At 38.9% G+C, this 25,140-nt stretch overlaps 1 protein-coding gene across 4 annotated transcripts in view; it reads right to left on the bottom strand.

Moving 5' to 3' along the window:
• Positions 1 to 18,651, bottom strand: part of LOC121379136 (Ig-like and fibronectin type-III domain-containing protein 1) — a 114,727-nt gene extending 96,076 nt beyond the window's left edge. For 3 of the 4 annotated variants that reach the window (XR_005958807.1, XR_005958806.1, XM_041507621.1), the window contains exon 1: positions 18,378 to 18,650. The gene's annotated coding sequence lies outside the window, so the exon portion shown is untranslated. Of the gene's footprint in view, positions 1 to 18,377 lie in introns of all 4 variants that reach the window. The other variant, XM_041507622.1, reaches the window with a different exon arrangement.
• Between the last annotated feature and the right edge of the window lie 6,489 nt (positions 18,652 to 25,140).

The raw sequence follows: 25,140 nt of genomic DNA, 5'->3' as shown, positions 1-25,140 counted from the left end.
GACTGAATTACAGGTAGCCCGTGCACATTGCGCATATTCATGGAATGCTACTCAGGTTTGAATATAATATGCATTGTTAATACATGCAGCCAATCTACCATTTTATGTTCTGGAATTACAATCGTTACAAAAGTCTCTGTTAGTCGATAACATCTAAAAATTGCCGCCAACTCAGGAATGTCCCTTTCAGTATATTTTTTATTCTGTGAAATAATCGATGTTGCACAGTCTGGCATTGACCATCCATGGGATCAAATGTCATTGTCGATCATTCAAGAACCCTAACTCTGGATGAACCTCTGTCGAAACGTTGAAGAAAAACCAGAAACATACTGAATAAGCAGACACTTGAAAATGTTTTAATAATATAATTTTATTCATTAAAATGCCTTTGTAAGTCAAATACATCTTACATGGCAAGACACTGATTTTGAACCTGTTTTATAATGGATGGATGATGGATGGCAGGGTTCCTGACTAGTGAATATGTGGTCTGGGCTAGCTGAAATGATCAACTGTATCACTATAATACATAGGGCACTAGCCAAAGCTTGTTTGAGGGGGCTGGTGACTTTCTCAAAAATCTGTTGAACACTGTAGATGGGTTTGGGTGGATGGACTGATTCATGGACTGATTGATTCATGGATATCTACATTGATTTTTGTTATTATATCATACATTTGTTTACATGCCTGCAGGGACATAAGATCAATACATTTTGGTGCACCTGTTATTTTTCCCAATCCCAAACAGTGCTTCACAAGTGGTACATAAAAGGCTATGAATACATTGTCTGGGGGAAATCATATATAAAAGCAGCTATTCAGTAGTAGTACAGTACATGTATGTGACCGGGTATAAGCCCATGTTTGTGCATGAGCCGACCTATATTTTTTTACACATTTAAAGTGAGCTCAAATCTGTGAATAAGCCCAGCATAAATAGAGAATAACTAGTTTATGACGTCGGATATCTGCTTTATCCTGTGAAGGTAAGAATGGGAAATTCTGCGAGGCTCTGCCCAGCGGAATTTCTCATTCGGCATGAACAGGATAAAACAGATATCTGACGTCAATTAACTAGTTATTATCTTTATCCTGCAGACCATAAAAATTAAAGGGAAAAGCTATTATTTCTGTTATTTCAGCCACATTGTACAATGAGAGATTTTGTAATATAGCAATGTGTGTGACATCACACAAGTGACGTCAAAAGTCATATCCTGCTACCATACGGATAGGAGTTTGCCTTATCCGTCATCATATTCTGTCAAGAGAAATAGTGGTTGCAGGATAAAAACAATTATAGTATTATACGTCATAATAATGTATGTGGCAGCAGAGGGTTATTTCTCTCACTGTCTTGTAGATCATGTGTCACAATGAACACATATACCATTCAGCCATTGATTAAAATGTGCTGGGGTGTCATTTAATATTCCTTTCATTTCCTGCCTGGTAGAGAAAGAAAGAAATGTTTTATTTAACGACGCACTCAACACATTTTATTTACGGTTATATGGTGTCAGACATATGGTTAAAGACCACACAGATTTGGAGAGGAAACCCGCTGTCGCCACATAGGCTACTCTTTTATGACAGGCAGTAAGGGATCTTTTATTTGCGCTTCCCACAGGCAGGATAGCACAAACCATGGCCTTTGTTGAACCAGTTATGGATCACTGGTCGGTGCAAGTGGTTTACACCTACCCATTGAGCCTTGCGGAGCACTCACTCAGGGTTTGGAGTCGGTATCTGAATTAAAAATCCCATGCCTCAACTGGGATCCGAACCCAGTACCTACCAGCCTGTAGACCGATGGCCTGCCACGACGCCACCGAGGCCGGTGCCTGGTAGAGAAGTAACGCATCCCACAAATCCCCATCTCCTTGAGAGCGTTAAGTAAACAGGCACGGCGTAAAGGGGGCTCTAGCCCCACCCCACCCCCACCCCCACCCCCCTCCAATAATTCTGAATCAAAGATATTATTGTAGTAAATCTTAAGGCAGAGATGAATTTTGCTTGTAGAATGCCTGGTAGAGAAGTATGATTTTGAACATGCTGTTTTATTACTTTGCCACTGTTGATTACATCAATATTAAACAAGCATTCCGAGAGTATTGCTAAAGCAATACATGTCTAAAAGCGGGCCCATCCTGTGATGAATATAACTTCAAAGGCCATAACTCTGTCACATGTTGCAAAGTAAGTCCAGCAAACTATAATAGCTGTAATCTTCCTAAGTTTAAGGGCCATAACTCAAAACTGAGCAAACATCCATGAAATTCAACCATGTGTAACTCCTACATGATAAAGCTACAGGATCTTGAAACATTGCAAAGAAAAGTCTACAGAACAATTATAGTTCAACATACAATGTAATGAGTAATAATGCACTCCATTCTTGTTACATGCTTGGCAATTCCGGTCTCTCAACCCATATCAGGCATGGTGGAAGCAAGTAGACATTGGGGGAGGGGGGGGGGGGGTTGGGGGGTTTGGGGGGGTTTGGGGGTTTGATTGATTTAGAGCACAAAGCAAAGTTCCTAGGGCCTTCGGGGATATACTCCCTAGTAAAATTTTGAAAATTAGATATCCTGAAATGCAATTTCGTGCATTCTACAAGTAAAATTCATTTCTGCCTTAATATTTACTTTCAATAATATTTTTGATTCAGAATTATTGAGGTAAGAGCCCCCCCCCCCCCCCAAGCACCCCCCAGCTACCTTCTGCTCCACTGTACCTGCTATATTTGGTATTAAAGCAACACTACACAATACAAGTGCCTTAATTTGTATGAGAATAGCCGACTGCGTAGCAACCGATGAAATAGTAATGTTGTCTTTTCACAATAATTAGCTGCCATTTTTCATGGCTATTATTGTACAAATCACTCATATCATGGGGTGTCGCCTTTAGGGAAAACTTACCTTTTATTGATTGAAAAAGAAATGATGTGTTATTTCCCCAATTGTTGATAAATGTGATCTCGCAAGCTTTAGAACAACAATGTGCTGTGCACGACTACAGATTACTCCATGATGTACGAAATTTCATCTCATTAATGTCTTGAGGCATTGGGACAAAAAGTCTGGGCCCAATTTCACAAAGCATCGTAAGCCTAGTTTTGCACGTAAACATAAATCTATGACTAAACCACGATTCTTATTACTACTAAGAGAACACTGATATAGTTTGAAATGCATATACATGTATTTCATTTTCTTTGGTCCTTAAAATGCTCCATCTTAAATAATGATGTACCGTAAGTTTCTGCGTAAAATAGATTCCAAACACGTGTAAACGTATGACCAATATAACTGCTAGTTGCAGACATTAATATACGATGTTTTGTAAAATGGGCCCCTGGAAAACACAGTTGTAATAATTCAAGGGCAATGACTCTCAAAAATACCCATGAAACTCAAACCTGATCTGGAAAACTATATGATAGAGGTATATAAACAAAATGTCAGCTCATTACTTTGAGGCATTGCATAACAAAAGTCCAGAAAACTACATGGGGGAAAGCCTGACAGATATAGAAATATAGTCTCCCCTGGGTGGATTAATAGAAGGTTAATAACAAAATACTGGTGTCGTGGTCAAGCCATCGGACATAAGGTCGGCAGGTACAGAGTTCGCCACCGGCTACCACCCAAAGCGAGTTTTAATGACTCAATGGGTAGGTAATGGGTAGGTACAAGGCCACTACACCCTCTTCTCTCACACTAACCACTAACAAATAACAACTAAACTACTGTCCTGAACAGACAGAGCCCAGATAGCTACGGTATGTGTCCAGGACAGCATGCTTGAACCTTCATTGGATATGAGCATGAAAATACGTTGAAAGGAAATAAAATAACAGGATATAACAGCATGACATGGCAAATACTAAAGTAAATATTCAGACTCAATATATTATGTGCAGAACACTACTCACGATTTTCAAAGCACCCGTTTTGAACACAAATATACCAAGCCTATTTATATTGTCATGAACGGAATGCTATATGATCTTATACTCACAAAAAGATCTTTCCACAACCTGTTTGCATTGACAGCTAGATGTACACAGTGTGTCATAACTTTCTTTAGTACACTTGTAAAATACTTTGACAGCATTCTCTCTAAAGAGGGGTGGGACGTAATTCACTTGATGATGTGCAGTCAGTGTAGGATCGATCCCCCGTCAGTGGGCCCATTGGGTTATTTCTTGTTTCCACCAGTGCACCAACCGGCCTCGGTGGCGTCGTGGCATGCCATCGGTCTACAGGCTGGTAGGTACTGGGTTCGGATCCCAGTCGAGGCATGGGATTTTTAATCCAGATACCGACTCCAAACCCTGAGTGAGTGCTCCGCAAGGCTCAATGGGTAGGTGTAAACCACTTGCACCGACCAGTGATCCATAACTGGTTCAACAAAGGCCATGGTTTGTGCTATCCTGCCTGTGGGAAGCGCAAATAAAAGATCCCTTGCTGCCAATCGGAAGAGTAGCCCATGTAGTGGCGACAGCGGGTTTCCTCTCAAAATCTGTGTGGTCCTTAACCATATGTCTGACGCCATATAACCGTAAATAAAATGTGTTGAGTGCGTCGTTAAATAAAACACTTCTTTCTTTCTTTCCACCAGTGCACCACGACTGGTATATCGAAGGTTGTGGTATGTGTTATCCTGTCTGTGGGATGGTGGCATAAAAAAGATCCCTTGCTACTAATGGAAAATGTAGCAGGTTTCCTTTCTAAGACTATATGTCAAAATTACTAAATCCAATAGACAATGATTAATAAATCAATGTGCTCTATAGGTAAGGTAGTACTAAACCAAATAACTTCCGGCTGGGTCAAAGTTCGAGGTGCACCCAACTTTTGATAGAGAAGTTAACACCACAAGTCCTGTGATTGGTGATAAATGTGAATGTGTTGGTTAAAAAAAAAAAAGTTTCATCTGGGATAAAAAAAAATATGCAATTTTATTTCATCTAGTACCACTATGTCAAGTAGCCTTGTGCTTGAAACATGTATGGGGTACTTGTAAAAAAAAAAAGTGCGGAACTAGGGTAGTCATAGATGCTACCCATTATCTCAGAAATGAACAGCTTGACCCCTAATTTTTTCTGATTCACTTTAAGGGTGAGGGGTGGTAATATTTATATATGTGGTGTTTATGTCAATTGACACACTGCAGGTAGGAGTTTTAGCCACATGTTACTATTGTCGTCTATGGGATTTGATTTGGTAGTATATACCCTCTAGTGGTGTCGTTAAACAAAAACAACTTTAACTTTGTTTTTAGTACAGTGGTAAAATACTTCAGCAGTATTTTCTCTAAAATGGATTTACATACATGCAGGATGATGCAGCGATGAAGGAAGGAATGTTTTATTTAACGACGCAGTCAACACATTTTAATTACGGTTATTTGGGATCAGACCTAGTGACGAAATCACGGAGTATTTTATATTGCTGCACATAAAAGGTGTTTCACATATAGACAGCGTATTTCGTACATTTGTCATGTACCTGCACTTTCTGCAGATATAAAAATTATCTAAAACCTTCAAAAATGGATAATTAATGTCTGTCATTATGTGATACAGCAGAATTTGCTATATAATCAATGTTAAAAAATGCACTGCATGGCACATGAACTGAGTGCATGTAAATGATTTTTTTTTTTCTGTTTTTTTTTATGCTTATATCTATTAAAGTTCAAGCATACGGTACTGGGCATGCACCTCAGATATCTGGGCTGTCTGTCCAGGACATACTAGGATTAGTTGTTAGCTGTTAGTGGTTAGTGAGAGAAAAGAGGTCTAGTGGTCTTATACCTACCCAAAGAGTCGTTAAAACTTGTTCTGGGTAGGAGCCAGTACCGGCCTGCGAACTCGGTATCTACCAGCATTATGTCTGATGGCTTAACCATGACACCAATGAGGCTGGTAATGATTGTATTAAATGATACGTCATTCAAGTTGTGAAAGCAGTGTAACAGATGTATTGAGGGTTTTTAATCCATGGACCATTTACAAACATGTGCATACTAGATGTTACAATTGAGTTTTGTGAAATATTACTTGCAATTCACCATCTAACCACTTAATCAAGTACAAGTTTTATGATTAAGTGCAATACATTACATGTACTATCTTTCTTGCTCTATTTCTCTCTATTCCCTCAATCTTTCTCTATCTATTCTGCCAATCAAAACCACATTATTTTATAAAACATAAATGTTAAGTATAAAAAAACTACAAACGTTCTGCTGTTACGTGATCTACAGTACTCTACGTTACTAAAACCCTCAGAAGTAACGTCATAACGTCAAATGGGACGTCATTAAGTAAAACAGGTCATGAAAAGGACGATAAAAACTGATATACATGTAAATAAGTTCTGTTGTTTGTAATTACAAAAATTGTTTGTATTTTTTTGTGTGAATTTGGTATAAAATTGCTTCACTATGCAACACAATGTTATGCAGTTTATGACTGTTATACATCAATAATTATTCTCTTTTTTAGAAAACATCAACAAATATGAAAAGTTTAAACTGGACTGAAAATACATTTTAGTTATTACAGTAAAAAAAAAAAAACTGTATAACAAAAGATTGATTAACAAGCTAATTTTCTAAGAGCATGTTTTAGAAAAATGTCCTAAAATGTACTGACTAAATTCAAATTCACTGTTTCCATTTTCCGACTGACAGAATAAACTGTCTATACCAGTACACGTACCGGTACACAGGTACAACATAACATATGTATGACATATATGTATATTGCTCCAGACACTTAGCATTACAATAAGATCATGGACCACATCACAAAAGTCTACTGTGTACCTACTGAACGCAGAGAGCATTAACCAGGTTAAACCACTTAGCCATTTGAAAAAAGATTTGCTGTAACCTATCCAGCTGACTACTTTATATGCACAGGTATATATGTATGTATTTTCACCATAGTGCACCACAGGTATTCAGGGTTTTATCACCTATGTTTCTAAACTCCCATAATCAGAATCATTCCCCACCATTTCCCAAAATCTATGTAATTTTTTATTCCCAATTTTGGAGTAAAAAATTCTGAATGTAAATAATGAGACAGATAATGAGAGTGGAAACTTGCTGCTGCCACTCCATGGGCTACTCTTGTCAATGAGCAGCAAGGGATCTTTTATATGCATCATCCAATAGACCGAATAGTACATGCCACAGCCTTTGTTATACCAGTTGAGGCGCACTGGCTGGAATGAGAACTAGCCCACCGGGCCTACCAACTGGAATCGATCCTAAATAGATCCGGCATCAAGACACTGGGCTACATCAAGTTCCCCAAAACAATAAATGTTGTTGAAAATGAAATTATGGTTGGCCATTTTCATTTGTTACAAATGTTATGTGACCTAAACAAGTTGATACCAAAGCCTACGAATGATGTAATTTCATTGGTTTACACCACACATTATTCACCAGCCATATTACCTAATCAGGGATGAACTTTCCAATGCCTATATCACAAGATGATCAACATGCACAAATTATGAAAAAATACTAACATTCAGTCAGGACGGAAGTTATTCATTATTTATAATTCTATACCTGGTGAACATTTATTAAGTAGGTGGAGAAAAATCTCCAGTAACAGAGTTAATGACATCCTTACCTTCCCCCATCCAATCAGTTTTTATATATAAAAAATTTCCATAAAGTCTATGCTGGCAATAAGCAACACCAACCCCAACCCCATCCTTGAGTTGAGTTCATATATAGACACTCATAAATATGTTGATGATTGTAAACTACCCTAATGATCATAGTAATAAATTATTAATGCAATTGAAAAAAATAATGAAACAAATTATGAAAAACAAAACAGGAAAAAATATCAATCATGCAAAATGTTAAATATACATTTACATACTAAATATATTCCATCAATATTCACACAGAACCAAGTTATTTAATTTCAGTTTAAAATCAAATTATAGTGAACATACATTCTAAATACTGCAAAAGATAGGAAATTAAGAATACTACACAAGTGGCCATTAGATTCCATTATCTTGGTTCAAAACACATCTAAAGAGCAAAGGTGAGTTGGATATGTTTGTAAGATAAATGGTATCTAATAAACACGAATATAGTATTCTATTTCTTACATACCCTCAAAAACCAGGTTAAAAAAAATAATCAATGGTCTTTTCCAACTAAATCTTTTACAGCACTTGTTATTGCAGTTAACTTAAAATGTGCTCCTTTCAGGTTAACTTATATACATCATAGACAAATCAATTTCAATGTTTATTCCATCAGATCATAAGACTATGGCAACTGGGTCACCGTGCACTGAGGAACAGCCAGTGCTATATGTATGAGTGTTATTGTCATGTGCATAAACAACACATGAGCTTCTCAACTATGGGTGTATTTATAAGAAAAACCTCCACATTAATTATGGTTATTACATGCATAACATAATATTTTAAATGCTACCCTTGGTCCAGACTGAAACAAGATGGAACAGTCACTATTATGACATTTGATATATATGTGGTATACCGGGGACAACATCTAAAAATGTGAGGTAACTGGATGTAGGTTCACATGGTTTTTACTTTAAAAAGTTACCAATGTGAATTTGCACTGAACTTACATTTTAATGAAAGTATTTCCTGCGGTATTATGATCTTCAAAAACTCTCATAATACCCATCCCTAGTAAGTATGCACCACTAGCATTTAGGGCCTCCACAAGTCCAAAACATTGGACACGAGTACTCGAGGGTCAAACTTGACCCAGACATGAGTACCCGCAATTAGATAATAATGAGACTAAGGAATAAAGTAAAATATAGCATTATGTATCTTAATTCCAGCACTGAACATGGAAGAAGAAGAAGTGTTTTATTTAACGACGCACTCAACACATTTTATTTACGGTTATATGGCGTCAGACATATGGTTAAGGACCACACAGATTTTGAGAGGAAACCCGCTGTCGCCACTACATGGGCTACTCTTCCGATTGGCAGCAAGGGATCTTTTATTTGCGCTTCCCACAGGCAGGATAGCACAAACCATGGCCTTTGTTGAACCAGTTATGGATCACTGGTCGGTGCAAGTGGTTTACACCTACCCATTGAGCCTTGCGGAGCACTCACTCAGGGTTTGGAGTCGGTATCTGGATTAAAAATCCCATGCCTCGACTGGGATCCGAACCCAGTACCTACCAGCCTGTAGACCGATGGCCTGCCACGACGCCACCGAGGCCGGTGCGCTGAACATGGACGCCAAATCATGCCATTGTATTACATTGCACACATTCTCATAGCACTGTAATGCAACTGGCTGCAAGCATATGGCAAAATGACGTAAAAAAAATATATATATAATTAAATGAGAATATTCTTCCTTGCACGGTGCTTGAATCTTGATTGCAAATACATGTAGGTATGTTAAAATGTTATCCTATCCTATTCCTTGCACGGGTACTCAGAGTCCTGTGAATGGACTGGAGTCTCGCTAGACTTGACCCGTGCCCGAGTATTCGAGTACTCGTGGAGGCCCTACTAGCGTTGGTAATCAGCTGCAATGTTATCATCAATCATTATATTAGTTTCACTGGATCAACTTTGTATTAAATACAACATTATACAATCATTAATGATTGTGACATTTTGTCTGACCCCAAGGTTGGACATTTCTTAATGTTTTGTGGTATTTGTTAAATACATGTTTTAAAACTGAAAGAAAGTTTTACTCTTTTTGTTCAGCTATGGTCATATTTAGTTTTAATAGCCTCAGTATTTTAGTAGTTAACCTACAGATAGATGGATGAATGAATGTTTAACGACACCCCAGCACGAAAAATACATCGGCTATTGGGTGTCAAACTATGGTAATGGAAACGAATAAGGTAATGATCAACATCAATATAAAAATTCAAGATATAAAAAAAAACAGTGTAAAGAACTGTGCAAAAATACATATACAAATATCATAGACAGATACTGACTTTTACTTTAAACTTCAATTTGTGCTGTATTGGCCATTCTCAAAGAGAATGTTACACCCCTGCACCACGGTGAGGTTACAGCATGTGCAGGGGTGGTTAACCTACAGAGTTAAGTCCAGTAGGTTCTGGGTTTGCTTCTCAGCACCAGCTACAAATGGAGTTGAGGTGAGATGTAGCCCAATAGTAAAGCCTTTGATATACCAGTAGTGGTCAACTGGCTGGAATGAGAAATAGCTCACTTGGCCCATCGATAGGGATTGATTATAGCAGGGATAGCTATGGCAGGGATAGCTATGGCACACGCCAAATTCGCTAATTGCAAATTTTAAAAACAACTGGCAAATTTTATTTTAAATTGACGAAATAATTTTAGAATTTTTTTCTTCTAATTTTAATTATTATTCATACTTACCTAGTACTAGCACAACAACAATGCTATACGACCATGAGTTATAACCTCCACTGCAGAATTATCTCCCCTTGCCGGATGTATGTCCTACAACTGTGCAAGGGTAGACTCAGGGTCGTATAGCATTGTTGTTGTGCTAGTACGGTAAGTTGAATAAGACTATTAAGTATTAATTGATATTTTATAACAAAATAACTGGGTTTCTGTAAGTTTAATAGACAATTTGACGAAATTTTCTGCTGACCCAAAGCTAGCCCTGTCTAGACTGACCATGCATTAAGCAAGCACTTTTCCACTGGACTATGTCCCACCCCTGATTGCTACCAATGCCCTATGATTAATATTGAAAAATTCATGATGTACTGTAGATCCCGAGTTAATGCCATCATAATATTAATACGAAAAATTGCGAGTTCGTGTTCTTCACATTAATAATATTACACATTTATTTCTGTTTTGTATATTTATCCCACGCTATTAAAACATAACCCACCCAAAATAAAATTCTAATATATTTATAAAATAGAATGGAAAACAATTAATTGTAGGCAATACAGACTAATTGTTGAATAGTTCAGTAAGCTATGTGTCACACGCCATTAAAAAAAAAAAAGATTAAAATTCTAATATATTTATAAAACAAGTGCAGCACAATTCATCGTAGACGAGACAAGACTAATTGTCCAATAGTCTGGCAAGCTGCCAGACACGTGATCACTGCAGGTATCAGGCCACCCTGTCAAAAGCTGACATAATCCATCGCGCGTGAATGGGTTTTAGCAGTTAATATTGCAATCAATCTTTTCTTTGTCTTTACTGTTCAAGTTCCTTGCAACTGTGTTGGTATAGTTGTAATGATATGTATGATTAGCCAGATTTAGGTAACTATACACGTTATGTAAACGATTGCTGCAAAAATATGCTTTGAGTTGAACTCACCAAAAACAATAGGGAATACTCAGGTTAAATGATGTGTTCACAGATATATTAGTACATTGATCTCATTGAAGATGCCTGTAACTTGGATTTAACCAAAAAGTACAGAGATGCCTGGTGTTAGGAAAGTTAATTTTTCAAAGGGAGTCTACTCACATTAAAGGCATATTGTCACAGACCACTGACCTATTTAATAGTCCAACAAAGTATTACCTGAACAACAATAATTTGATTTGTCCCTAAATGTACTTTATTTAACCATCTTCATAACCACCATACTCCATTTATTAATGACACTTTGTAAAAATAATTGAATTATGGCAATGATCCAAAATTCAAAAACTAAAATTGCCAAGAGGGATGACATGGATTTCACCCCATCATGGTTCACTTAAGGTGATGCGATAGCTAGATTTGGTTTCCAACAATTAATGTAATTTTTATTTTTAGAGAAATAAGGTCCTTAAATCCTTGACAGTATGCCTTTAATTTCATGTCGTATTTTAGTCTTCCCACCATTACTCGCATTAATTTAGGGACGCATTAATTTCAGGATCTACAGTATATGTATGCACATGTACATTGTAGCTGCTATTACACCATAAAGATTACAAACACCCCTTGTTGTTAAAGGTCTACATTTATCAAAAACATAATTCACTATTGTTGGTATCTACGTATACCGTTTACAATATATATGAATTATCAATCAAATAAAATTTTATAAATTTACCCGTTTTTAATATATTCGCAATAAAAAGTCGCGTTTTCCCCACCGCTTGCCAAAAAGCCTCTGAACTCCAAGAGTCAAGTCACGTGACGCGCTAACCGGCATAACATTAACGCGTGATTCGCAGCCTTTCGGTCATTTTACATGGAAGTATTTTTAAAATGCGAAAATGTTATTCTATTGAATTGAATTGAATTGTATGTTTGGAATATTATTTTGAAGATATCTTTCAAATGTGAAACATGGTGAACCATTGTTCGGTGTATGGATGTACAAAAGCTGCAGTTAAAGGCAAAAGAAGTTTGCATATTTTTCCGAAAGACAAACCGACATTGTTTGCATGGAAGCAGTTCTTAAACCGAACACTTGCATATTGGAAAGGACCGTCAAGATGGGATTCGATTTGCAGTGACCACTTCACACCTGGGGATTACGACAATTATCTAAGATGGTAGATGGGAATGGCACCGAAACTTTTGTTAAAGAACTTGTCTGTTCCAAGCCTGTATTCCCCCCGTTCTAAAAAATATTTTTCCTACATTTTTTTTTTTTTAACATATATAAATGCATCGTGTTGAGGTGTATCTTTGTGCCAAATATGAACAATGTACACCTCGGCATTAATATTCAGACTTTGTTTTTGTCACCGGATGACATCCGGGCTCCGGGCTGCAAATAGGCTGACCGCATTTGGCTCGACGGATCATCGTTGGGGTACTATGGTTCAAACTGATAGGGATGTACCCCTAACGGATTTTCTCCTTCTTCCTCACCAATCGAGGTAGCATTAGAATAAATAGACAAATGCGACAAGTCCGAAATGTCCAAACTAACGTCCGATAAGAATGAGCTATTTTCCGAAGAATCATTACATGCTATCGCCATGCTAACCTACTAATAAATGAGTGGAATTCACCTGATGCTACATCACAGGTCAGATCGACTGGATCAGTGTTTTTTCCCCTAAGCGTTTTACAAAAAGTCGTTTTATTAATAATTGAGATGGTATTTTTGTTTTTTATGGTTAATAATGTAATCTTTATGTATTTTTTGTATATACTGTGTATTAATAATGTGCCATGCTTGTGGACCTTTAAATAAAAAGAACAGTCTATGTGGCTGCAGACTTTACTTTAGAACTGCAACTACCATTTTAACTCATTTCTCATTTCTATTTATTTTTATGCTTATATCCAATTATGGTTCAAGTATGCTGTACTGGGCACACACATCTCAGCTATCTGGGCTGTCTGTCCAGGACAGTTGGTTAGTTGTTAGTAGTTAGTGAGAGAGAAGAGGGTGTAGTGGTCTTGCACCTACCCATTGAGTTGTTAAAACTCACTCTGAGTGGGAGCCGATACCGGGCTGCGAATCCTATACCTGCCAGCCTTATGTCTGATGGCTTAACCACGACACCACCGAGGCCGGTCCGTTTTAACGTAATCATTTAATGATTGATTAAAGAATGTGCTGGAGTGTCATTAAACGAACACTCTTTTCTTTCAAATTATTCTGCGTGAGTGTGAACAGGTCAGGTCATAGGGTTTTATGTGCACATTCAGAACAAGATGTTGTAGCGCATGCCTGTCGTGGGCACAAGAGCCGGCCAAGGCCGGCTCCTCCGTCCATGACAGGAAAGGTGGGGGGGGGGGGGGGGTGAGAGGAGGGACCGCCTGCACTGGCAGGTACAAGGGAGCACCAGCAGCCGATCAAATCGGTAGCAGGCCGATGGGGGTGAACTATTTTTACGTGCTTATAATACCACAAACATTTCAAGCACGCCCATCTTGGGCTTAGCCTCTGACATTACCAGTGACTATAAGTCCGGGACAGGTTGGGGGGGGGGGGGGGGGGGGAGGTAAGTTTGAAGTGGGCAGAATTTGTTATACAAAATTTAGAAGTTATTCAGCACCAAAAAACAAAATGTACAAGTAAATAAACTATAGAATGTTAGGTATGTTTATTGTTTTTGTAGATAATGTTCATACACAACTGTAACTAAAAAACAAGTTTGCTGTTTTTATCACAGTGGTACTGTAGATTGTCAGAAGATGACCTTGATGTGTAGTCTGACTACAAACACTGAAGCGAAGCCAACAAATACATGTCTTATAAAAGGTCAGTCAGGCTTGCCTGGTCATACTACAAAAGCAAAGTAGCTGATATATGTATAGCAAATAAGCTAAGTATACACACAGAAGACATTGGGTGATGTTGGTAGTACGGTGGTTAAGCCATCAGAGTAAGACTGGCAACTATGGTACTGGGTAGGCATAGATTTAAACAATGACCCAATTCCCACTACCCGTCTATTTTGGTCATCGTTAATTTTTTATTTCTTTTTCTGTATACGGCAAAGGGTGTTGTTTATCAATGCCATTGAACTCCAGTAATTAATACTATGGACTTTCCCTACCAATTCCCGTCCACTTGATTTATAGCACTTTAAAACATCTATCTACAAAATGAATGATCGTGTACATTTTAAAGTATGCATTGTATGCTACAACAATGTCAAATAATTTTTCCTTCAAAAAAAAACCTGCAATGGATTGTGTACATAATACTTTGGTGTCAAAAAATAATCCTTTCCTTTCATTAATTTATTTATTCCAATTTATTTCCGTGCTTATATCCAATTAAGGTTCAAGCACCTTGTCCTGGGCACACACCTCAGCTTATCTGGGTTGTCTGTCCAGGACAGTGAGTTACTTGATAGTGGTTAGTGAGAAAGAAGAAGGTGTAGTTGTCTTACACCTACCCATTGAGTCGTTAAAAGTCGCTCTGGGTGGGAGCCGGTACGGGGCTGCGAAGTCTGTACCTATACCAGCCGTATGTCCGATAACTTAACCACAACACCACTAATGCCGGTAATAGTCCTTTCCTCGATACTTACTTACCAGTTGTGTTTCATCTTGCAAGCACAAACTCTTAACACTGTGACATAATACATTATGATGATGAGGTACATGAGGGGAGGGTAGTTTTAGTTTTAGGTTACTGAAAAAAGGTGAAATGCAGAATCAGTGTCAATCGGAAATAGGTTTTGACATGCACCATTTCAAAGTTGACATTAAACTTGCAGATTTGTGTAAAAAATATGTGCTTTTAAAAAAGTTTGTTTTGTTTAATGACACCACTTGAGCACATTGCTTTATTAATTGGATTTCAAACATTTGGTAATTTTGACATATAGTCTTAGAGAGGAAACCCACTACATTTTTTCATTAGTAGCAAGGGATCTTTTATATGCACCATCCCACAGACAGGATAGCACATGCCGTGGCCTTTGATAAATGAGTCATGGTGCACAAGCTGGAAGGAGAAATAGCTCAATCTGGCTCCTATAGATGGAAACGTTAACGTAGAGGGCTGTCCAGCCCTTACTCACAGAGTAAGTTTAATGTCTAGATCAGAAGGTGAAAGAAAACAACAGCACAAATTATTCTCTCACTACCATATAAGATGAGTTTGTTTGGTTTAACACCACCACTAGAGCACATTGATTTATTAATCATTGGCTATTGGATGTCAATCATATATTGTGGTAATTTTAAGTTAAAATTTCCCTAGAAATTTGGCAAGGCATGGTAGACCAAACACTTTTGGGGCATTCTCATCATTTTCGGGGCACTTGTTTTTCATTAAAAATACACAAAAATTAATTGAAATAAACATTAATGTAATTTATGTGCTTGCTTTAATAAATGAATGGCAAAAGATATATAAGGCATATTTTATTAATTAATAATACCTTTTTGGGTGTTTTATGAAGGCAATTTTAGAATTAATTATTGAAAAAGGCTTGTTTAGTCTCAGGGCAGCATGGCACTGATTACGGCAAGTGGTGCTAGACTACTGAGGCATGGTGCTGCACCATGCTAAAACAATCTAGGGAAAACACTATTTAACAGTCATTGAAAGGAAACCTGCTACATGTTTTTTAGTACTAGCAAGGGATCTTTTATATGCATCATTCCAGACAGGATAGCACATACCACAGCCTTTTTATTTGATATAAAACCAGTCATGGTAAAACGAGAATTAACCTAATAGCCCCACCGACTGGGATCGATCCTAGGCCAACCGTGCATCAAGCGAGCGCTTTACCGCTGGGCTACGTCCCGTCCCATACTACCCAGGGCTAGCTCTGGGTGTGCAAAACATTTCGCAAAATTTACGTCCAAAAATGCAAAACTCAAGTTATTTTCCAGCAAATATCAATTATTGCATGAATTTTTTTTCGCCAAATTAAAATAAAAATTTGTCAATCATTTCTAAAATTCACAGTTGGTGAATTTGGCGAGTGGCAGAGCTAGTCCTGCTACCATATAAGCACTAAAATGTGGCAGTTTTCAGCTCGACTCCCCAACACACACGTTTTGTAACGAGACTATTTCTCTTAAAATTATGTACAGTTGTCAACACCAGCTTAATTTCTTTATCATTTGTTAAAACCATCTTCATTTCCTTGTCACACATACACACACACACACACACTTACAAACACACACTCACTCACACACCAAAGTGCCCTGAATGAATGTACAGGCACACATATAAATAATCGGTTGTTGTTTCTAACTAGGAGGATGTAAGGTCTTGGTTGGCTGCATGTGTCTTTATTTAGAAATATTGTCATACCGGTAATATGACGTATGTTAGCGAACTTTGTAATACTGAAGATACATCCTTGTTTCACGTCACACTCTCTTCCAACCGGCTTCGGTGGCGTCAACAGGCTGGTAGGTACTGAGTTCGGATCTCAGTCAAGGCATGGGATTTTTAATCCAGATACCGACTCCAAACCCTGAGTGAGTGCTCCGCAAGGCTCAATTGGTAGGTGTAAACCACTTGGACCGACCAGTGATCCATAACTGGTTCAACAAAGGCCATGGTTTGTGCTATCCTGCCTGTGGGAAGCGCAAATAAAAGATCCCTTGCTGCTAATCGGAAAGAGTAGCCCATGAAGTGGCGACAGCGGGTTTCCTCTTAAAATCTGTGTGGTCCTTAACCATGTGTCTGACTCCATACAGGGGTGCACAAATTGGTTGTCCGTGCGCCCGGGACAACCAAAATATGTTGTGGGCAACCATTCTTTGTCAAACAGTTGCCCGACAGGCAACCAAGAAAATCATAAAACAAATAAAATGAAAAAAGTTTTATGAAATATGTGGGCAACCAAGAGATGATGTTGGGCAACCATCACAATTTCACATTTGTACACCCCTGCTCCATATAACCATAAATAAAATGTGTCGAGTGTGATATTAAATAAAACATTTCTTTCTTTCATTCTCTTCCAAGAACAAAATCCTGCATGCACCAATGCAATAATCTAGGTTAATCTAATCATTATAATATATTACATATACCCGGTAAACAGAGCATGTATCTGTTGGCTGTATATGTGTGTGTGTGTGTGTGTGTGTGTGTGTGTATATATATAGAGGATAATAAACGAGTTACCAGTTATTATAAAATTTATGTCACGAGGGACATAAATTTGATAATAACTGGTACCGAGTTTGTTATTCTATTTATTACCTCAGCTATTTTTTCTCTAAAAGCTTTTATTTTCGACGCACATACACGAAGGTCAACCTGTATAGGAATGATGTAAACCACTTTACGCACTGTTCTGAGAATTACTATAACGTTGTAATTTAATCATGTTCATAGATAATTTAAAAAAACACAAGTTCTTTTTATTCTGCTTCCAAATCTATAATGAATTGCATTAAAATAACATTTTGTTATTAATTTAACACCAAAAACAGAGACTGTAAAGGCAAACTCTTTTAAACTACATGACGTCATTTTGTGTGTTTGTCAAATCATGATGACGTCATATTTAGTACCGACAAAGTCATTGGTTTGTAAGCGTCAAATTGTCTAATAGTATTGTTCGTTAGACCAATGCAGAATATTTCTCACTGAGAAAATATGGAAAATATTTTCCCTGTTACGAGTGACCGCTGGGGTAATAAATAAATATATATACCGTTACACCTTTTGTTACTACTTAGTTATATATATATATATAATACAGTATTCGTCCTGGTGCACCCTTCCCCCACTTCAGATATCATTCCAATGGGCTTTTTACACCAAGAGTGCTCATATGTTTACAAAACATATTACAGGCCAAAACTCTTTTCTACAGTCTTTGATAGTAAAAAACAAACAATATCAACAATAATATTTACATAATAAAAAATACATAAATATACAATTTTATTTTTTTAGAAAAAGTATATAAAAAGTCGTAAATCTTACCGTTTGAACACGTCGATTTCTGTACTTGTGGCCGAGCCCGGTTTAGTAGGATCCTACCTAGGCTGGGGTCAATTCCGTGTTTTCGATATTTGGCCCGTCAAGAACTTTGTGTGTGACAACAGATCTCTTCTAAAAGTTAAATTAGTAACAAATATACGCATGCAACGTGATATTGTGGTCTGGTTACGAAGTAAAATCCTGCATGCACCTCAAGTTCACCGAAGATTTATTAGACCGTGACAAAAGTGAAAACCCTTGTCAACTGTTATGTCTCACCTGACGAATACCTATTACCTGTCTTTTGAAAAGAGAGCCACCTGTGTGTAACAAGGGAGACAATTTGCATGTGGTGTCGTGGTTAAATCATCGGACATAAGGCTGGTAGGTACTGGATTCGCAGCCCATAGCGGGTTTTAACGACTCACTGAGTAGACCTGTGTAAGACCACTACACCCTCGTCTCTCTCACTAACCACAAACCATTAACAACTAACCCACTGTTGCGGACGGACAACCCAGATAGCTGAGGTGTGTGCCCAGGATAACGTGCTTGAACCTTAATTGCATATAACCACGAAAATACGTTGAAATGAATTTGAATGACAAATAATATAAGAAAAGTTTGTTTTGTTTAACGACACCACTAGAGCACATTGATTTATTAATCACCGCTATTGGATGTCAAACATTTGGTAATTTATAGTCTTAGAGAGGAAACCCGCTATATTTTTCCATAATTAGTAGCAAGGGATTTTTTTATTTGCATCATCCCACAAACAGAATAGAACACACCAAGGCATTTGATATGTCAGCCCAATGAGCCCACCAACAGGAATCGATCCCAAAGCGACCGCGCATCAAGCGAACGCTTTACCACTGGGCCCCTTCTGATGAAATCATTTGTATGACAAATAATATATGAAAATTGAAATTTGTTTTGTTTAACGACACCACTAGAGCATATTGATTTATTAATCATCGGCTATTAGATGTCAAACATTTGGAAAGATTGATATATTATAGTCTAAAGCTCTATCCTAACCGGCCGCGAGCGATGTGAGCGATTATTTTAGAAATCATTGATTTCCATTGCCGCATCCTAACTGCACACGCGCGAGACGCGACAGATTTATACTGCAATTGAAATCAATGATTTCTAATATAATCGCTCGTGTCGCTCGCGGCCGGTTAGGAATGAATGAATGTTTAACGACACCCCAGCACGAAAAATACATCGGCTATTGGGTGTCAAACTATGGTAATGCAAATAAATAAAGTGATGATCAACATCAATATAAAAATTCAAGGTTTAAACAAAAACAGTGTAAAGAACTGTGCAAAAATACAAATACAAATATCACAGAATTTTACGGACACCGAATTTTACTCTAAACTTCAATTTGTGCTGTATTGGCCATTCTCAAAGAGAATGTTACACCCCTGCACCACGGTGAGGTTACAGCACACGCAGGGGCGCGGCCGGTTAGGATGCAACTTTAGAGAGGAAACCCGCTACATTTTTCCATTATTAGCTAGGGATCTTTTATATGCACCATCCCACAGACAGGGTAGCACATACGAAGGCATTTGATGTGCCAGTCGTCGTGCACTGGCAGGGACGAGAAATAGCCTAATGGGGCCACCGACGGGGATCGATCCTAGGCCGACCGCGCATCAGGCGAATGTTTTGCAACTTGGCTACGTCCTGCCCCAAGTTTGTTTTGTTTAATGACACCACTAGATCACAATGATTTATTAATCACCGGCTATTGGATGTCGAACATTTGGTAATTTTGACATTTAGTCTTAGAGAGGAAACCCGCTACATTTTTCCATTAGTGGCAAGGGATCTTTTATATACACCATCCCACAGACAGGATAGCACATACTACAGCCTTTGATATACCAGTCGTGGTGCACTGGTGGGACGAGAAATAGCCCAATGGGTCCACCTACGGGGATGGATCCCAAACCGACCGTGCATCAAGCGAGCGCTTTACCACCAGGCTACGTCCCAGCCCCCCCCCCCCCAATAATATATAACATGATACGATATGACAACTGACTTTTAAAAACAAAAATGTCTGTTTAACTATGGACGGCCCCTTAATCGGGCGCTCGCCTGAGGTACTTCGGTCGAAAGGTCGACAGAGCAGCACATACTTAGGAACTATTAAATGCCTAACATGATCTCTCATTTTTCAGAAAAATTAAAGAATGAACTCGCAGACACTACATAAAATTATTGCTTCCCTTACTATTACAAAGGAGTGTTTTATAACCACTTTTCTACAAACAGAATTACTTCTGTCCACATGATGCAATAATAAGGCAAAATGTATATTTTAAGTCTAAAACCAAAGTTAAAGTTTGTTTTGTTTAACGACACCACTAGAGCACATTGATTAATTAATCATCGGTTATTGGATGTCAAACATTTGGTCATTCTGACACGTAGTCATCAGAGGAAAACCGCTATATTTTTCTTAATGTAGCAAGGGATCTTTTATATACACTTTCCCACAGACAGGATAGCTCATACCATGGCCTTTGATATACCAGTCGTGGTGCACTGGCTGGAATGAGAAATAGTCCACCGATGAGGATCGATCCCAAACTGACCGCGCACCAAGTGAGCGCTTTACCACTGGGCTACATCCCGCCCCTATTGTAAAACCAAACCTAATCCTGACTGGCAAAGAAATTACATTGTAGTTCTGCAATGTTTTTACATATCATCGCTTACAATAAGAGATACAGAAACACAGACAAACAGACAGACGGATGGACGAATACAGACAGGCAGTCGGGTAGACCAAGAGCAAGACAGAAATTATATATCGATTCAGTCTTTTTAGTATATTTGAGCATGTAAATAAACTGCTCAGACTATGTCAACATCTTGTAACGTGCGTTCCCGTGTGCTTTTATGTGGTGTATGTATGCTATTAAAAACTACATATCGATCTTCCAAACAGTCGCACATTACGTTTAGCCTTCTAGCATCACGTTTCGCATTCCTTCCTTCATTTATAAAATTTATAAATTTAACAAACAAACAATTAAAATAAAACCACCAGTACCACCACTATCACAACAACAAACAAATCACTAAAAAAACAAAACAACAACAACACAATGCATTACCGGCCTCGGTGGTGCAGTGGTTAAGCCATCGGTCTACAGGCTGGTAGGTACAGGGTTCGCAGCCCGGTACCGGCTCCAACCCAGAGCGAGTTCTTAAGGGCTCAATGGGTAGGTGTAAGGCCACTACACCCTCTTCTCTCTCACTAACCACTAACCAACTAACAACTAACCCACTGGCTACTTGACACAGTGGTACTAGATGAAATAAAATTGCATATTTTTTTTTATCCCAGATGAAACTATATATTTTTTTTTAACCAACACACTCACATTTATCACCAATCACAGGACTTGTGGTGTTAACTTCTCTATCAAAAGTTGGGTGCACCTCGAACTTTGACCCAGCCGGAAGTTATTTGGTTTAGTACTACCTATAGAGCACATTGATTTATTAATCATTGTCTATTGGATGTCAAACATTTGGTAATTTTAACATATAGTCTTAGAGAGGAAACTAACCCACTGTCCTGGACAGACAGCCCAGATAGCTGATGTGTGTGCCCAGGACAGCGTGCTTGAACTGTAATTGGATATAAGCACGAAAATAAGTTGAAATGAAATGACAATGCATTGTTTTAACCAGCGGTTGGGGGCGGGCCGTAGCCCAGTGGTAAAGTGCTCGCTTGATGCGCGGTTGGTCTAGGATCGACCCCCGTCGGTGGGCCCATTTCGGATATTTCTCGTTCTGGCCAGTGCATCACGATTGGTATGTGATATCTTGTCTGTGAGATGGTGCATATAAAAGATCCCTTGCTACTAATGGAAAAATGTAGTGGGTTTTCGCTCTAAGACCATATGTCACAAATTACCAAATGTTTGATATCCAACAGCCGATGACTGATAAATCAATGGGCTCTAGTGGTGTCGTTAAACAAAACAAACTTTAGCAGTTATTCGATTACAAACCTAAATGTCACATGTCTACAACCATTATAGAGAATCACCAACTGTGGGTCGCAGGGGTGTAGGGGGGGGGGGGGGGGGGGGGTGTGAATTGCACTGCATAAATATAGCCTAGCTACCGGTCTCGGTGGTGTAGTAGTTAAGCCTTTGGCCATAAGGCTGGTAGGTACTGGGTTCGCATTCCGGTACCGGCACTCACCCAGAATAAGATTAAGTAGGTGTAACTAAGCCACTACATCAACTTCTCTCTCACTAATCACTGTCCTGAACAGATAGCACATATAGTTGAAATGTGTGAAATGCTCAAACCTTTATTGGATATCAGAATCAAAATAAGTGTAAACAATAAAACACAAATTTGGCTTTGCTGGACCTCTCTTGGACAGAAGGGCTGACACACGCCACAATCTGCGCCCAGGACAGGCGTGCATAACAACAGATAAAGTTTGTTTTGTTTAACGACACCATTAGAGCACATTGATTTATTTAACATTGGCTATTGGATGTCAAACATTTGGTAATTTCGACATATAATCTTAGAAAGGAAACCCGCTATATTTTTCCATTAATAGCAAGGGATCTTTTATGTGCATTATCCCACAGACAGGATAGCAGACACCACGGCCTTTGATATACCAGTCGTGGTGCACTGGCTGGGACGAGAAATAGCCCAATGGGCCCAGGGGGGGGGGGGGGGGGGGGGGGGGTCGATCCTAGACCGAACGCGTAACAGGCGAGGCTACGTCAAGCCCGCGTAACAATAGCTTGCTCAGGATGACTTTTACCTATCTACTTGACTTTACTTCACTTGACCTAGCGTGTGTAGAGGGATGGCATCGGGGCTCGAACACCTCCTAATGCTCCTTTCCCCCCCCCCCCAACACACACACACACACACACACACACACACACACACACACCTACACGCACTGTTTAAATTCTTCCACGTGCGCCTGAGAAGACCCTATTTTTTCGAGTCGTAATTCGCTGAGAGGACTGACACACAAATCAGAAAAAAATATTTCACAAGCACCATTCGTTGTCATTGTGAAAATGGTTAAATATTAGTTTGAATGACCATTTTTTGTTATGAGAAGATTGGGTCTAATGGCCAACAGCGTGTCCACTTCCCGAGCGCCGACATGCGGAAAAGTCGCAGCTACCACACAGGCCTCTTTTGTCTGTAAAACAAAGACGTCTTAATTCATGGCGTATATATATATATATACTGATTCCCTCCCTGCAGTATACATACGTTTATAAATGTTTGAAATAATTAAAAAAAATAATCAGAAATGATCCATTATGTCTTTCAATGAATGAAATCGGTATGGTTGTAAAATAAAGTGCATAACTTCATGGTGGTAACATCATTTCATTATTTGTGTAGATTTGTGGAAATGTAATCATGATTGTAATCATGATTGCTAGACAATGTATTCGCAATCGTAATCGATTACTTTCCATTATCTTGTGATCGTAATCGTAATCGTATTCGTATTCGTAATCGTGACATTCTAAAGTAATCGTAATCGTAATCGATTACTTTTGTCAAGTAATCGCCCCATCTCTGATATATGTATATGTATATATATATATATATATATATATATATATATATATATATATATATATATATATATATATATATATATATATATATATATATATACATGTATATATATATACTCTTCAAAAAAAGAAACGCAAAAGGGTACAAATGGGTTATAACTCCGATTTTATGTTTCCTACCGGTTCATGCTTTGTGAATATAAGGTCATTGCATGTCCCAAACACATTCCCACGGTTACATTCGATAAAACGCAGCTACTGTACAATAAAGTTCCAAAATGTGAATATTCGCAAAAACGCAGCCACGTGCAAACCATGTCACCACTGCACGTGCGTTGTCTGCACGTGCAACATGAACACCGACAGTATAAAAGTGCAGGGTGTTCGCTTGCCTGGCCTCTGTATCTGGCCGACAGTTGACAATCCAGGACATGCCACGTCTCAGTGAACCGCAGAGAAACAATGCCATAGGCCGACTAGACGCAGGCGAATCCAGAACGGCCGTTGCCAGGGCATTCCATGTGTCCCCAAGCACCATCTCCAGACTGTGGGAACATTACCAGCAACATGGATCAACACGTGACCTCCCTAGATCCGGTCGACCACGGGTCACTACCCCCGGGCAGGACCGCTACATCCGGGTACGCCACCTTCGGGAACGATTGACTACTGCCACCTCCACAGCCGCAGCAATACCAGGTTTGCGCAGGATATCCGACCAGACCGTACGGAACCGCCTACGTGAGGTAGGAATTCGTGCCAGACGTCCAGTTCGAGGTGTCATCTTAACACCACAACACCGTCGACTCCGACTGCAGTGGTGCCAGATTCATCGACAATGGCCTCAACTGCGATGGAGACGGGTGTGGTTCAGTGACGAGTCCCGATTTCTGCTCCGACGTCATGATGGAAGATGTCGCGTGTATAGGCGTCGTGGTGAACGTTATGCGGCAAACTGCGTGCAGGAAGTGGACAGATTCGGCGGGGGTAGTGTCATGGTGTGGGCAGCCATCTCACACACTGGCAGAACTGACCTGGTCCACGTGCAGGGCAACCTGAATGCACAGGGCTACACTGACCAGATCCTCCGGCCACACATCGTTCCAGTTATGGCCAACGCCAACGCAGTGTTCCAACATGAC

Source organism: Gigantopelta aegis, chromosome 8, assembly GCF_016097555.1.
Source record: "Gigantopelta aegis isolate Gae_Host chromosome 8, Gae_host_genome, whole genome shotgun sequence".
NCBI lineage: Eukaryota > Metazoa > Mollusca > Gastropoda > Neomphalida > Peltospiridae > Gigantopelta > Gigantopelta aegis.
This window is presented reverse-complemented; position numbering and strand designations above follow the sequence as displayed.